This window comes from Sorex fumeus, unplaced genomic scaffold (assembly GCF_029834395.1).
Source record: "Sorex fumeus unplaced genomic scaffold, SorFum_2.1 ptg000094l, whole genome shotgun sequence".
Taxonomy (NCBI): Eukaryota; Metazoa; Chordata; class Mammalia; order Eulipotyphla; family Soricidae; genus Sorex; species Sorex fumeus.
The window spans coordinates 21093502-21108547 of NW_026606151.1; the positions used below are offsets into that span (position 1 = coordinate 21093502).

Sequence of the window (15046 nt, forward strand, 5' to 3'; positions counted from 1 at the left end):
TGTATTTTGGGGGGGCCACATTTGGTGGTGCTCGGTGCTCAGGAGCGAGTCCTGGCTGCACTCCTGTCTGGGTTTGGGGTCCATATGGGTGTCGGATTTCGAACCCTGGTCAGCTGCATACAAGGCGGGTGGCTAACCCTCTGTACTACCGCTCCGGGCCGTGGTTATTCTTCATGTATCTTTATTAAATAGCAGCCTCAAAGGGCTGTGACTATAGTTTGGTCAAGGAAAGTGTCTTTGTCAGTAGACTCCAGAAAAGTGGATTACAGGCCTGTAGGCATGAGGGTGACCAAAAATTTCACTGGGACTGAGTGAAAGTCCTCAGCTGGGAAAAGGGAAAGTTGTAAATTGGGTGAGAAATTTTTACCCTTCCCAAACCCCAAAGCGCTCATGAGCATGGTTAAAAAGAAATTATTCTGATACTCATTAAAGTGGTAAGGGCTGGCCTGAAGAGCTAGTAACCCCCAAACAAAAACAAACAAGCAAAAAGTAAGAGTTTATTAAGATGATTACAAAAGAGGATAGAGGAAGCTCTCCAAATATAGTCCAATAACTGGTGATTTATGACCAATAAACAGGTGAGGAGTTGGTGGGTGGAGAGTTACTAAGCCCTCAGGAATTCTTCCTAAACTGGCCTAGAATTTAGACAACCAAGGTGAAGCCTCAGGCATCTGCCAGATATCAAGGGTGGGGGGTTTCTGCTAATCTTTGCTCACATTCCAAAGGCAGGGCCCAAGGGAAGGCCTTATTTAGAAGAGCTCTCAGAGGAAACCTGACTGGAGTTTGATCTCGGGGTAAGACTCCAGAAAAACTTGGAATTTCTGAGTTTACGTCTAGAAGTAACAAGATTGCTACAGAACAGGCATCCTGAGATATTTAAGGATGAAAATAGCATTTCTTCCTGTTTGCCAACAGGTAAGTGAGAACAAAAAGATCTTTATCATTGAGTCCCAGGTTCTTCTCTCCCTGAAGGGAGCGTAACATGACACCATGCTGCGGGACCCCTGCTGAGCCCTTCTGGGTGTAATCCTGGAGCTCAGCCAGGAGGAAGCCCTTAGCACTCTGGGTGTGGCCCCTAAGCAAGATATTTGTGTTCCCCGTGTTCATTGCAGCGTTGTTCAAGATAGCCGAGATCTGTGGGGAAACAGCCCACAGATAGAGAAGGGACCGGGATGGTAATACTAGTTGGAAATGAACACATTGGACAAGAACTGAGTTAAGTAGGTAAAGGGACAGAGAACCTTTCAGTATCTGTACTGCGAACCACAATGCCCAAGAGGGGAGAGAGAGAGAGAGAGAGAGAGAGAGAGAGAGAGAGAGAGAGAGAGAGAGAGAGAGAGAGAGAGAGCATAGAGCATAGAGGCAGGCTGGGGCTGGGAGTGGGGGTGATGGGAGGCTGGGAAATGTAATGGGTGGAGGGATGGTGTTGGAACACACTTCGAACCTAATCATGAACAGCTTTGTAAAGGTCTGCACTGTCTGCACTGCCCTCCCGTTGTTCATAGATTTGCTCGAGCGGGCTCAGTAACGTCTCCATTGTGAGACTTGTTGTTACTGTGTTTGGCATATAGAATATGTCACGGGTTACTTGCCAGGCTTTTCCACGGGGGCGAGTGCTCTCGGTAGCTTGCCAGGCTCCCCAAGAAGGATGGAGGAATCGAACCCGAGTCAGCCTGGTTGGCTGCGTGCAAGGCAAACGCCCTACCCGCTGGGTCTATCTCACAGTGATTCAAGAAAAAAAAAGAAATAATAATAATAATGATAAAAATAATGATTTAAAAAAATCTGTAGTGGGGAAAGAACCCAAGCACCAAGCACCCTAGTGTGGGTGACTGAGCACACGGCGCCTACTTCTCGCCTGTAAGGAAAGATGAGAGATGCCATTCGCTGCTACTGGGCTTCGCTTAAGCGGAAATCATTTATTTGATAATGAAACATCTTGTGGAAGGCTGAAATAGACGGGAGAGAATGACGCATCCTTCCACCGGGATGCCGCGGGTGCCCGGGCATTACGATGCTGACCCTACTGGGTGTGGCTTTTATCTGTCCTTGGATAAGTTTTTCTTACACCCTAGAGAACTAGAGTGACCTTGAAGGACACAGTTGCTAATGCACGTCACTTCAGTCCATAAGGATGCAAGTTCCGGCCGGCGCGGGACAGTGGGGGAAACCGGGCAGCTGCGCGGACACCATCCAGTTGTTGCAGGTTCCTTGGGGTCTCGTCCGCCGAGACTCTGCATCCCCCCGTGCAGAGTCTTAACCGCGAAGGGTTGTAAGTGACTCGTGGCCCTGATGCAGCCCAGTGCCGGGAAGGAGGACCCAGACCGGGCAGCTGGACCCGAGGGGACCAGAGCGCAGGGCGGGCAGGGGGCGTGTGTTTGGGGGGGGGGGAGCCGGGCCTCGATCCCCCCCCCCCCCACGCCCCCCATCCCTAGTGCCGGCGGCTCGAGGTTCTCCAGTGCGCAGAGCCCGCGGGCGCCGAGGATGTGGGGGCGCCGCCGGGAGCATGCGGGACCCCCCCCGCCCGCCCAGGTGGGCGCCGAGGCCGCCCCGAGGCGCGATCACGAGCCCCGCGCGCGTTCGCGAGGGTGGGGGGCGGGGGGAGGGGGGACGCGGGAGGCGGCGTGTGGTGGGGGGGGGGGTCGCCTCCTGGCGCGGGAGTGTAGAGAGCGCGCCGCCAGCGCGGGGAAAGCATGCTCCAGTGGCGCAATCGGTTAGCGCGCGGTACTTATACAGCAGTATATGTGCGGGTGATGCCGAGGTTGTGAGTTCGAGCCTCACCTGGAGCATGTTTTCTTCCCTTTGCGGTGTCAGTGGTCCCAAGCAGAGCCGCTCATCCTCCCCTCCCTGCCCCCCCCCTTGCAAACGTTTGCCTTCCCGCAAGAAGAAAAAGAACATGGTTCTCTTTTCCGTGAAGAAGACAGACTGGAGGGAAACCCCGTTTTCACCCTGCGAGAGGAGCCGGGTCGAACCCCTGCTAGCCACGTGCTGTTGGATCACAGGCCGTTCCCGCCCTCTTGGAGACCCAGCCAGGAAGGTGGGCTCTGCCAATTTCTGCAGCGTTCAAGGAGGCTCCCTGCTGTGCCAAGGTGCACGCGGACAGCTTTGCTCTAATTGCACCCAGTTTGCAGCCCGGGCAGCCTAGCTTTAATTGCACCCGGTTTGCAGCAGCGAGGGGGCCTGAGTGCACCCTGCAATGGGTGCTTTGGCCAGAGTGCCACCGCCCAGGGTCACAGGAACCGGACTTTCCTGATGCATCAGGCGCAGGTGATGGGCTATGGAATTGTCTCCCAGTGTCATCAGAAAATAAATGCACGTGTTTGGAGAGTTTCATTCATCCTACACCATGTCTGGAACAAAAGATTCAAGACTGCCCAGTTTTGTCCAGTCTCTCCAGGATTCTGGTTCACCCCTAGACCCTCCTTGCCTCTCTGGCCCTTCCACGGGCAGTTGCCACCATCTGTCCCCCAACACGATCCCAGACACCCCCCATCACAGTATCTCGAAACACAGGACTGGAATATCTTCACCCAGTTCTTTCCTTTGAACACTCATTTCTGCGATTTGTTGACCGCTGGACAATTCTGCCCGAGGACAATTCCGACAGGTTGGTACCGTCCACAGGTGGGGGAAGTGACCAAGCTCAGGTACAGCACTCCCGGCCCCTTCCGACCAGGTGCTGCCATGCCCCAACACACAGTACCCAGTACCCAGTACCCACTTCCTGCCAGGACCATTCTCTGTGCTAAGGCTATGGGGTTAAATTAAAAAGAGGTGTGCCTCCCCTCCAAATAAATAATTACAAAGAGGACACTCTAGAGCTTGAATTAAAACACACAGTGAATTAATCATTATAATAAATAGACTCATGGCCCGGCAACTGGCCAGTCTCCGGTTGAAGTACATAGTCTGCTTTTGTCCTCACTGGAGAAGTCAGTTGGTGACCTCTGAGCACAGTATTTCTCTCCCTCCTTACAACTCTCTAAATAAATCTCTTTTTCAGTGGGGGGAGGTGAGGGAGAGGGCGCACCCAGCAGTGCTCAGGCTTACTCCTAGCTCGACACTGAGGGGTCATTCCTAGCAGTGCTCTGGGGACTAGATGGGATGCCGGAGATTGATCACAGGGCAGGGCAGTGTCGTATCTGCTGTACGATGTCTCCAACCCCTAATTAATTAATTATTATTTTTTGGGGGGGGATGAGTTTGGGCCACACCTGCCTCTGGACTGCTGGATCATTCCTGGCGAGGCTTGGTGGGCCGTGGAGAGTGCCCGGGATCGAACCTGCATTGACCGTGTGCAGGGTTCTATGTGCAAATCTCTTGAAAGAAAAGTATTCTTCAAATGATTTTTTTTAATGGGCAACTAAGAAATGTGGTGATAAGTTTTTTTTTAATTGAATTTCTGTGAGATGCACAGTTACAAGGCTGTTCATGATAGTGTTTCAGTCATACAATGTTCCAACACCCACCCCTCCACCAGTGTACAATTCCCACCACCAGTGTCCCCAGTTTCCCTCCCACCCCACACCTGCCTCTGTGGCAGGCACTTTTCTTCTCTCTCTCTCTCTCTCTCTCTCTCTCTCTCTCTCTCTCTCTCTCTCTCACTATGGTTTGTAATACAGGTACTGAGAGGTTCTCATGTATACCCCTTCACCTCCTCTCAGCACTCAGTTCTTGTCCAGAGTGATCATTTCCCAGTCTCATTGTCATAATGGTCTCCTCTCTGTCCTAACTACCTCCGCCTCCCACCCATGGTGACAAGCGTTACTTCTTGTTGTTGTTGTTTTTGCTCACTGGGGATTGGTCCGAGTCTTATCCAACAAGGCATGCGCTTTGTTCTTCAGGCGCATCCTGACTTAATAGTTTTGCAGAGAAAATGGAAAATAAAAATAGGATGAGTAAGGAGGGGGTGACAGCCAGGGTAGGTGCTGGTGGCGCGGATCCATGCAGGATTGGCAGCGCCTGTCTCCTTGAGCAAGCAGAGGCAGAAGGCCACAGGGGAGAGTCTTGGGTCAGGCAGAGGGATGCATCAATCAGAGCCCACATATGTCGGGGGTATGGTGCCGCCAGCAGGTCAATCTGTACCTGTGAGGTGAATGCATCAGCAGCCTGATGGCGCCTTCAGACTTCCAGATACCCCAAAATTGCTGTTGTGCCTTTGGCCAGACCCCAAAAACTTGGGGTAAAGTTTACCAAGAAAGTAAACGGCCAGAAGTTAGGTATGTGGGAGACACACCCACAAACCACCTCCGGCTCAGCTATATAATTTGAGGCAAGGCCTCTCTGGTTCCTGATTGAACTGCTTAATGGCCATGTTCCCAGAGACTCAGAAACAAATCTCAAAACCCAGCGGCTTTTGGCAGAAATACGTCCGGTCCCTGAAGTAGGTTAACGGTGCTGGGCCAACCCAGGTGGGAATAGGTTTTGTGCCTTGACCTGTTCCCCTGGGCAGCCCAGTGGCTGCCATCCTCCAGAGGCCACTGGACAGTCAAGTTTGGGCCTGCAGTGACGAGGCACGCAGGGCCTCATGGGATGGAGGTGGAGCCAGTCCTGTCCTCCCCACCCTAATGAGACCCTAAGTCATCACCCACGAACGGCCTCTCTGGCTCCTGATCAAGCTGCTTAATGGCCATGATCTCAGAGACTCAGGAGCAAACCTTGGAACCCAGCAGGTTTTGGCAGAAATCCCTCCAGATTTAAGTGTTTAAATTTCAAAATCGCGGGACCACTACTGTAGCCATGCGACATCGTATGTTATTCATAACCAGCAATAGAAAACAAACTGTCTACTGTTGCCTTTTCAGCAGATCTGAGTGTTGGGGTAAAATCTCAAATAATAATGGTGGATCTGGTGTCAAAATATTGAATGTAATCAAAGTAGAGAGAGAGTAATGTGGAAATCATCTGCCCCACAGGTAGGGGGAGGGTGTGGGATTGGGGTATACTGGGGTTGTTGGGGGTGGAGAATGGGCACGGGTGTTTCATTGTATGACCGAGACTTAGACTTACAAAAGCTTTGTAACTGCTCTTACGGTGATTCAATAAATAAAATTATAAATGTAAAGAAAAAAAGTAAGGTGGAGTTCATGCACAATTCAATCAGCTAACCAGCGGCTGAATAAATAGCAGTACTCCTACATTAAAAAAAAAAAAAGAGCCCACATGTGTGACCCAAGGCAGAGTCGGAATAGAACCAGGAGAAGAGGATGTTGAAATATGTGCTTCATCACAAGAGTTATATATATATATATATATATAGAGGCTGGAGAGATAGCACAGTGGGTAGGGCATTTGCCTTGCACGCAGCAGACCCAGGTTCGATTCCTCCACCTCTCTTGGAGAGTCCGACAAGCTACTGAGAGTATTTTGACCTTATGGCAAAGCCTGGCAAGCCAAATATGCCAAAAACAATAACAACAAGTCTCACAATGGAGACGTTACTGGGCCAGCTCGAGCACAGTGATACACACACACACACACACACACACACACACACACATATATATATTTATACACACACACACACACACACACCAAACATTGGTTCCCACACCTCGCATGCTCAGGGCTTTCTCCTGGCCCTGTGCTCAGCCTGATGGTGTTGGGGTCTGAGGTCAATACTCCCTCTTTCAAACCACACAGAGAGTCCAGTCAGTAATGCAAAATACAAACGGAGTTTATTCAAACCAGCTATCTGGGGTCAAGCTCTCCGGCTCGCAGGCCAAAGCGAGACCCTGAGTAAGGGACGGGAGATGCTTCAAGTTTTATAGTCAGTGCTTACATCATAGGCGTGGCTTACAAATTCAAAGAAAAGCATAAGTAAGCAAAGCGAGTTTCTTGATTCAAAAGGAAACATAGTTTCAGACAGTATAAACAATTATGGATGGAGGCTGGAGAGAAAGAAAAGCGGGTAGGGCGTTTGCCTTGCACGTGGCCGACTGGGTTCGACTCCCAGCATCCCATATGGTCCCCTGAGCACTGCCAGGAGTAATTCCTGAGTGCAGAGCCAGGAGGAACCCCTGTGCATCGCCGGGTGTGACCCAAAAAGCAAAAAAAAGAAAAAAAAAAGTTACGGATTGGTCATCTGGATATGTTCCAGAACGTTCTGGCGACTATCCGCCCCTCAACCTTGCTCCACCGCATCAGGGTGGCTTCTGATATTTGGGTTATGAAACTATTCGTCAAGGCGGTTTTCAGCCCACCCAGATGCCCTTCTGGTCAAGGGGGCGGGGGAGAGGGCGGGGTTTTAAGAAAACAAGACGTAGATCAGGGGCAGGCAAAATGGAGTTGTTCTTGGCGCTCTGTGTCCAACAGTGGGACCTGGAAGGGTCTAGGATTGACTTTCCTTTCCTGCAAAGAGCAGGTCCTTGTGCCAGCCTGAGTCCAGAGCTTCTGAGAAATCAGATGCCGGGATACCCCCCCACCGCCGCCCAACCCCAGACCAGAACAAGCGGATTCCGGGCTCGGCTGGATGACCACCTCGTGGGGCTGGCAGGGCGTGAGGGGCTGTGCCAGGGTAGGTGCTTGCGGTTCACCAGGCATTGCCCTGCAGTGGGTGTCCAGCAGGGTGGAGCAGACCAGGGTGGGAGCACTCTTTCCTTGAGTCCTCCTTGCTGGCGCCCCACATTACTGAGCCATGGGCAACACTTTCATTTCAAGATGCTAAGAGCAAATGAATTTGAAGAAAGTGAAAGGAAGGAGATACTGGAAGTAAGAGAAAAATATTCATAGACCGAAAGTGAAGTTACGTTTTAAAAGTGAACAAACCTTAGCGCTGAAATGATGGCCCAGCGGGTTGGGTGCTTGCCTTGCACACGGGTGATCCAGGCGCAATCCCTGTCACCCCATATGGGCCCCTGAGCACTGCCAGTTGTGACCCCCGAGCCCAGAGCCAGGGTAAGGCCCCGCTGGGTATGGCCCCCAAAGAAAATAAGAGAAACAAAGCAAAAAAGTTCGTTTTAAAAGGAACAAAGCAAAAATGTTAATTTTTTGATTAGTAGAATCCTTAAATCACTAGCAAAGCCATTAAAAAAAATAAACATAGTGGGGGTCTGGGGAGATATACTGGGGTGCTCCTGGGCCCGGTTCACAGGTCTCCACAGAGGCCAGTGAAGTCGCATGCGTTTTGGGGTGAGTTTACAGTGAAGTGCAGGAGGTCTAGGGAAGGGATTATAGGAGGTTAGAGGGGGGTGGGGAGGTGTAGGCTGGCTGCACGGTCTATTGTCACCAGATAGGGCTTTCCAGCAACTTCCAGGAATTACAACCATGGTAAGAAACCCGCAGGCGACGCCCACGGGTGGTTTCAAGGTGCCCTACCTTGAGCCCCTTCCTCGGACCCAACATTTTGGCTTTTTCTTTATAAAAGGGGCAGAGGCGGGCCAGCCCTGGGCTACTTCCTGCAGAGTCAGGGTGATGTGAGGCTGGAAAGAGTCAGGAACGGGGTCAGCTGGGAGAGCCCCGGGTATGATGAAGGAACAGCTGGGTTACGGGGGCTGTTTCTTGGATGCAAGGCTGGATAAACTTAAGGAGACGTGGGGCAAGAAGGAAAGAATGATGAGACTCACAGGGGGTCAAAGGAGGGATACAAGCAGAGATACTTGGGGTTTATAGAATTAGTTCTTTGCACCCTGTGATACGGGAGTCCCATTCCTGAGTGAGGGTGCAGGCGTCAAACTGGAGGCTGTTAAACTGGGCCGAGATCTCCCCCAACATCATATGAAGACAAGTTGCAATGCAATAAGCAATGGGTCTTTATTGGCTAGCTCGAGCTGGGGCCCCATTCGGTTCACTGACACAGTGGCAGCCTTCTCAGAACAGGCGGTCCCAACTCTCTCAAAAGTCAGGGACTTTTATACCATAACATTATAGGCAGAGTCTCCTGCCCCTGTGCCTGGCTGTCCTTGCCAGGGGCCCTTGGAGGGGGGCAGGTTGAGTTTCCCTCCCCACCCTGAGCAGAGCTCCGGCAGCCAAAGACCTCCAGAACCAGCCACAACCATGCTGAGACCACTCTCCATATGCATGAAGGTACTGGCAGAGGAACAAAGGCATGCGGGTCCCAGGGCTGAGATCTCCAATCCTGCTCGGATCAGGGCTGAGCATCCTCCACCCAGATCCTCCATCTTCCAGTAGTAGGGGTCACACCCACCAACTGCCCCCTGGCGCCGTGTAATCTCATCAACGGCCAAGATCCAGAGACTATAAAACACAGCTCCCAGAAGCGCGTGGCCATCTTATTATCTCATTCTTGCTTTGGACAACCTGGCGGGCTACCGAATGTAACCTGCCCACATGGCAGAATCTGGCAAACTCCCCGTGGCGTACCCAATATGCCAAATACCAGTAACAATGATGGGTCTCATTCTCCTAACCCTGAAAGAGCCTTGAATATGGCACTTTTTAAGATCTCAGGGCTAGGACGAAGGAGACGTTACTGGTGCCTGCTCGAGGCAATCGACGAACAACAGGATGATCGTGATTGTGATCGTGATCTTGATGTTTCTATCCTTTCCTCCCCTTTATTAAAAAAGAAGCTACACCTTGAGAATGCATTTTTTTTCTTTTTGGGTCACACCCAGCGATGCTCAGCAGTTATTCCTGGCTGGCTTTGCACTCAGGAATCACTCCTGGCGGTGCTCGGGAGACCATATGGGATGCTGGGAATCGAACCCAGGTCGGCTGTGTGCAAGGCAAACCCCCTACCCGCTGTGCTATTGCTCCAGACCCGAGAATGCATTTTTGAAGGCTGCAGAGCGTGGGGGGTGGGGGTGGGGTGGTCCCCAAACAAAAAGCAAAACGAAACCAAAAAAGATTATTAATACTTCTATGCCACATGAAACGAAGGATCATTCTAGATCACTCCTGGTGGCACGTGGGGACCACAAGAGGTGCTTGGAATTGAACATAGGTCGTCAGCACATAAGGCGAGTGCCTTCCTTGCTATCTCTCCAGCCTTTTAACTCTCATTTTCAGTAGGAGCCACTCCAGCAGCGTTGAGGAAGTGCAGAGGCACGCCCCAAACCCCCATCTTTTGGTGCTTGGGCCCCAGACTGCTCGGCCACAGCTGCGGCCATAAACTGGAATGAGGACAAGTTTATAAACTGCTTTTTTTTTTTTTTTTTTTTTTTACAGAAATAAGAACATAGATTACGGACAAGGCCATCATGAGTAGAAGCAGCCCAGATACCGTTGTGGAGTGAGAGATGACGGAAGAAGTCTGACGAGCTTGTTAGCCAAACTGAGGAGCCTTTATTAGCCTGTAGGGGCTGTCCGGCCTGCGAGCGAGGGTCTCAGTGCACTGAACAGCCCTGAGCCTGCGGCCAGGCAAGGGTTTTAAACATCCCTTATCACTCCCTGCTTGGCAACGTCAATCTGCTGTCTACCAGCTAAGCAAGCATATTTTCAGTACAGAAGCCAGATGTTTGCCGTTAACCTTGAATGGTTAAAAAAAATTTGTATTTGACTGCTGAAGAGAGCAATGTGCGATGTCTCTTTGGTGGGCGTTGTCCAGGCATCCTGTACCTTTGGCTTTGGAGACATCCTGTTTCTCGGCTGTTCTTTTGAGCTTTCCCTGCTAAACTTTGGGCCACCTCATCACACTATAAGAATACTGACTGAAAAAAAGAAAAAGATTATTGACTGATTCAGTGAAGTTGAAAAACAATATAATACATGGAGAGAAAGTTTACAATAGTGACTAACTGGGAGGTTCTCAAACTCCAAGGAGTTTAGTATAAACTTGTAAATTTCATCAAGCTGTACTTTTTCCGGGGACGGGGTGCTCATCTGGAATTGCTCAGGGGTTACGCCTGGCTCTGCGCTCAGGAATTCCTCCTAGTGGTGCTCAGGGAAGTATATGGGATGCGGAATAACCACCTGCTGTACTATCGCTCTGTCTCCTCAAGCTGTTAAGATGGAGCTTGTTTCATGTACTTTCCTCTCAGGCAACTGACCTGGGTTCAATCCCTGGCATCCCATATGGTCCCCTGAGTATTGGTAGGCGTGATTCCTAAGCGAGAACCAGGAGTAACCCCAGAGTGTCACCAAAAACGAAACAAACAACAAAAAAAAATGTAGTTTTTTTTTTTAATAGAGTAAATGGTGTGGGGGAGAATAAAAACAACAGAAATAATAAAAGATATTTGAATGCCAAACTAAAAATGATCCCAAGTGGTCTTATGAGCTCTAGGAAACATCCATTCATACCGCCAGAAAGTGTAGAATCATCTGTTCCCTTTGACTTCACTCTGAATTTTTTGTTTCCCCAAACATATTCAAGAAACATAGACTATATTTCCCCATAATCTGATCTTTATATTGATTTAAGTCCTCCCCTCCGCCCCCAATTATTTTTGAAGGGAGAAAACGTTTTATTTCCTTTTCAGAAAAAAAAAGTATGGATTTATTTCCTTTATAGGGAAGGAGCTATGAATTTTCTTTGACCATTTACCCTGCCCCAGCACCCAATATTATCATCCAAAAGTCACTTCTTTGGGCCAGGGGCCACCTGGTGGTGCTCAGGACGTATTCCTAACTTTGGTTTTACGCAACCGCTCTTGGCGGTGCGGAGGTTACCATAAGAGATTTGAGGGATTGAACCCGAGTCCACGGCGTGCAAGGCAAACGTCCTATCCACTGCGCTATCTCTCTGAGACCCCGAAAACAGCGTTAAAAGAAGGTTACTTAAGAGCAACTAACAAAAAAGATCCCTTGCTCATTCGTCGCCGAAATAGCTCAGTTGGGAGAGCGTTAGACTGAAGATCTAAAGGTCCCTGGTTCAATCCCGGGTTTCGGCAGTTGCTTTTTCTTTTCACAACCGGCTTTGATTTTTTTTCCTACTAGATGTTGAGTGACCTGGGGACTCACTGTCAGTAACATCCACACATGATTTCATTCAGAAACGTATTAAGAAAAGACTGAACTTTGTGGGGGGATCCTGCATTCTACCCGGTAGCACAATGAAGGTGGTGAGAACAGGAGATCTAAATCTTCGATTTTATCAACTGGGAAAACGTTGGATTTTCTAGACCCAGGTGTTTGCTTCAGAGGAGGAACGAGCGCCCGGCTTTGCCTCGGGTCTGGATGGTCAACTTGAGGCAAAGTCGGGGAAGGTCGGGGAGAGTTGCTTTGCCACCCTGAGGACCACGTGGCTTGCGATCAAAACTTAACATTTAGAGTTTTTTTGTGCATCATCACATTTGCAGTGACAGTGACATCACATTTGCTAGACGTCAGCGGGCTTGAAAATTGGGAAAACACCAAAGAAGCAATACCGCCCAGAAAGAGGGAAAGGGAGAAGCTGTCAGGTAGGAGGATTTTTTTTTTTTTTGCATCTGCGTGATCCAGGGAGGAAACCAATCGCCCGGCTAAGGACTGAAGGTTTCGTTCTGCAAACCCCTCGGCCCCTCGCCCCCCGCACCGAGTTGAAGCCTTTGGTTCACAAGATGGAATTTTGAGTGACACCCCGAGTGAACTATGGATGTCCCCCGGGCTTATTCCTGGCCCTGTGTTCAGGGACCCCCTCCTGGCGGGGCTCGGGGAACCACCTGTGGTCCCAGGACCCTGGATGAGAAAAATGTTGCAGAGCGCAATCAACAGTCTCCAGTCACCGCCGCTTTGGACCGGCCTCAGGAACACGCCAGGCTGACCAGAGGCTCCAGAGTATTCGGCCGCCCAGGGTCCGAGCGCGGGTGTCGCTGCCCAGGAGCTCAGTGTGGACATTTCACCGCGCCTCGTGCGAGCCCGGGAACGCTGAGTTCTTCTCTGCAACCCCGCCCTCGGCTTCCTTGCAGTTACTCGAATCAATGTGAAAATCACTGGTCAAGACGTCGCAAGCCGGTCAAGAGAAGTTTGCAAGGTGTAAACCAGCACGGAAAAATAACGGAGGGCCTTCTTCCTTGAGGACTGAAAATGCCATTTCAGCTCAGTCTGCTCTGATGAGTTAGACGCAGTTTCTGCACAGAGAGTTCTCCTGGAAATCTGTAGTATTGTAGAAACTAAGTGGTTTACTTTTTTCTTTCTTTTTATTTTAGTTGAAATTCATGGATAGGGCTTGAAGCTCTCTTTTGACTAGAAGATGAATGATAATTCTTTTGTTTTTGTTTGGATAAACACAAAGAAAAAAAAGAAAAAAGTTTTCATGTTAAGAAATACCAACTTCCTCAAAGAGAAAACTAGCAGCTCTGGCCGGTTAGCTCAGTTGGTTAGAGCGTGGTGCTAATAACGCCAAGGTCGCGGGTTCGATCCCCGTACGGGCCAGGAGGTTGCTGTTTTGGCCCTGATTTCCAACTCCCTAATAACCCTCATAAAACTCACTACGTAGAATCGAAAACTGGGGCACTTTTGCACTGCACCCACAAGGATTTCTGCCTCTGTGCTGGGTTTCTTTTTCAATCAGGAACTGCTTCCCAGAAACACCACTTCCTTCTAGTTCTTTCCACGAGCTTGGAAGGACTTGTGCACTTTGGCTTTCGGGGAAAAGCCTCTCCCCTCGCTGGAAAGAGAGTTTGCTGCGCCTCCAGATCTGCTCCAGCACCCCACGCCGGGAGCCGGGCGGCCGCGCGCCCCGCTGCACCCCGAACCGTGCGCCCGTGTCTGCGCTCATCCGGGCGGGGCACGGCCAGGACACTGAGGTCGGAAATCGATCCACAGATTGACATGCACCTCGGGGAGAGTGTCAGGAGTTTCTCCCGGGACTACCCGCCTGCCCCGCAAACTCCGGCAGCACCCCAAGTCCCTTCAGAGCGCCCGGCGCCCCAGCGGCCTCTTCCCCGCGGCTCCCGCCTCTTCGCCGGGGGCGTTTCGCTTTGACCGTTTCTTAGCTCCCGCGGGGCGGGCGCGTGCGGACACTGCAGAGGCGAGGGAGCCGCCAACGGCGCTGGGCTTTCTGCTGGTCCTAGGAGACAGACGTCCCTTTCTCTGTTGGCAGTAGCCACGCGGGCAAAAAGCTGTGCAGGGCGCACCCCTGGGAGCCGGGGCTCCCCGGGAACTGGGGGTGTTGCAGACGGGGCGTTGATGGAGCTGTTGGAGTGCAAAGGGGTCCTTTCAGGAAGACACCAAAGGCGGGAGGAAACAAATCTTACAGGTATCGGAGTTCCAGGAAAATACATTTATTCCAAGGACTTTTGAAAATGGTTTCATCATTCTTTTGAGAAAAAAAAAAAAAAAAAAAAACACCGGCAACAAAAGGTGTCTTAACGAGCCAGCCAGGAGTCGAACCTAGAATCTTCTGATCCGTAGTCAGACGCGTTATCCATTGCGCCACTGGCCCGCAGACAAACACCCTCCTCGATATATGTCCTTTCCTTAATATACTCAGCGGTACGGTAGAGGCCTTTTCGTTTGTTTCTAAAAACAGGGATTAGAATCGAAAACCTGCTCACTCTCTCAAAAAGCATTCCTTAGTTTGCTTAGCAAAAATATATACCTACGTAGAGTCATTTATTTCATTGACAAACATAAACCTTCACTTACGCTGACTCTGCTTGGGTACTTGTTTGGTGCTTAGTAACTGATTTTGGCCAATGAACAAATGTCTGTTATTTGAATAAATCTCTCTGCACAGGATTTATGATTCAAACATGAATCTTCCAGGCTGCGCATGATGCGTTTTTATCCAATTAGACAAGGGTATATTTTTCTCTAATCGTTTCTCAAAACCCTGTTTTTTTTTTTTTGCTATTTCCATGTGAGCACGGAAACGCTTTTCTCTCCTCTACCCCAGTGTGTGTCATGAACTAAAGCTACGAGTTCAACTGACAGAAGAGGGAAAGTCCGTATCTGTTATTGATACAATATTTAAAATTTTACCTGACAGGCTTCACAGAAAAGAAGTGAACATTCAAAGAAACTATCAGATACTGAAGCTTTTATGTCACTTTAGGAAAAGGCAATACGTTGTAGAGTAGTGACTAGACAAAGGAAAAAAAAAAGGTGGGGAGAGGAGGGTGATTTGGGCTTCTATAGGAAGGAGGGTAACAGATGAATTTCTGAACTGGAATTGGAAGGTTGGTTTGCCTTAGTTTATCTTCGTTTCAGCTTCCCACGCTGA

The 15046-nt window shown here is 50.1% G+C and overlaps 1 protein-coding gene and 4 non-coding genes across 5 annotated transcripts in view; 4 read left to right on the top strand and 1 right to left on the bottom strand.

Moving 5' to 3' along the window:
• Window positions 1–15046, top strand: part of LOC130040153 (uncharacterized) — a 249284-nt gene that overhangs the window by 205541 nt on the left and 28697 nt on the right. The window lies entirely within an intron of this gene.
• On the top strand, window positions 2696–2789 carry TRNAI-UAU (transfer RNA isoleucine (anticodon UAU)). The gene is made up of 2 exons: window positions 2696–2733; window positions 2754–2789. It is a non-coding gene; the product is annotated as a tRNA-Ile (tRNA).
• Window positions 11720–11792, top strand: TRNAF-GAA (transfer RNA phenylalanine (anticodon GAA)). The gene has a single exon. It is a non-coding gene; the product is annotated as a tRNA-Phe (tRNA).
• Window positions 13181–13254, top strand: TRNAI-AAU (transfer RNA isoleucine (anticodon AAU)). Its single transcript has one exon. It is a non-coding gene; the product is annotated as a tRNA-Ile (tRNA).
• TRNAR-ACG (transfer RNA arginine (anticodon ACG)) lies at window positions 14194–14266 on the bottom strand. Its single transcript has one exon. It is a non-coding gene; the product is annotated as a tRNA-Arg (tRNA).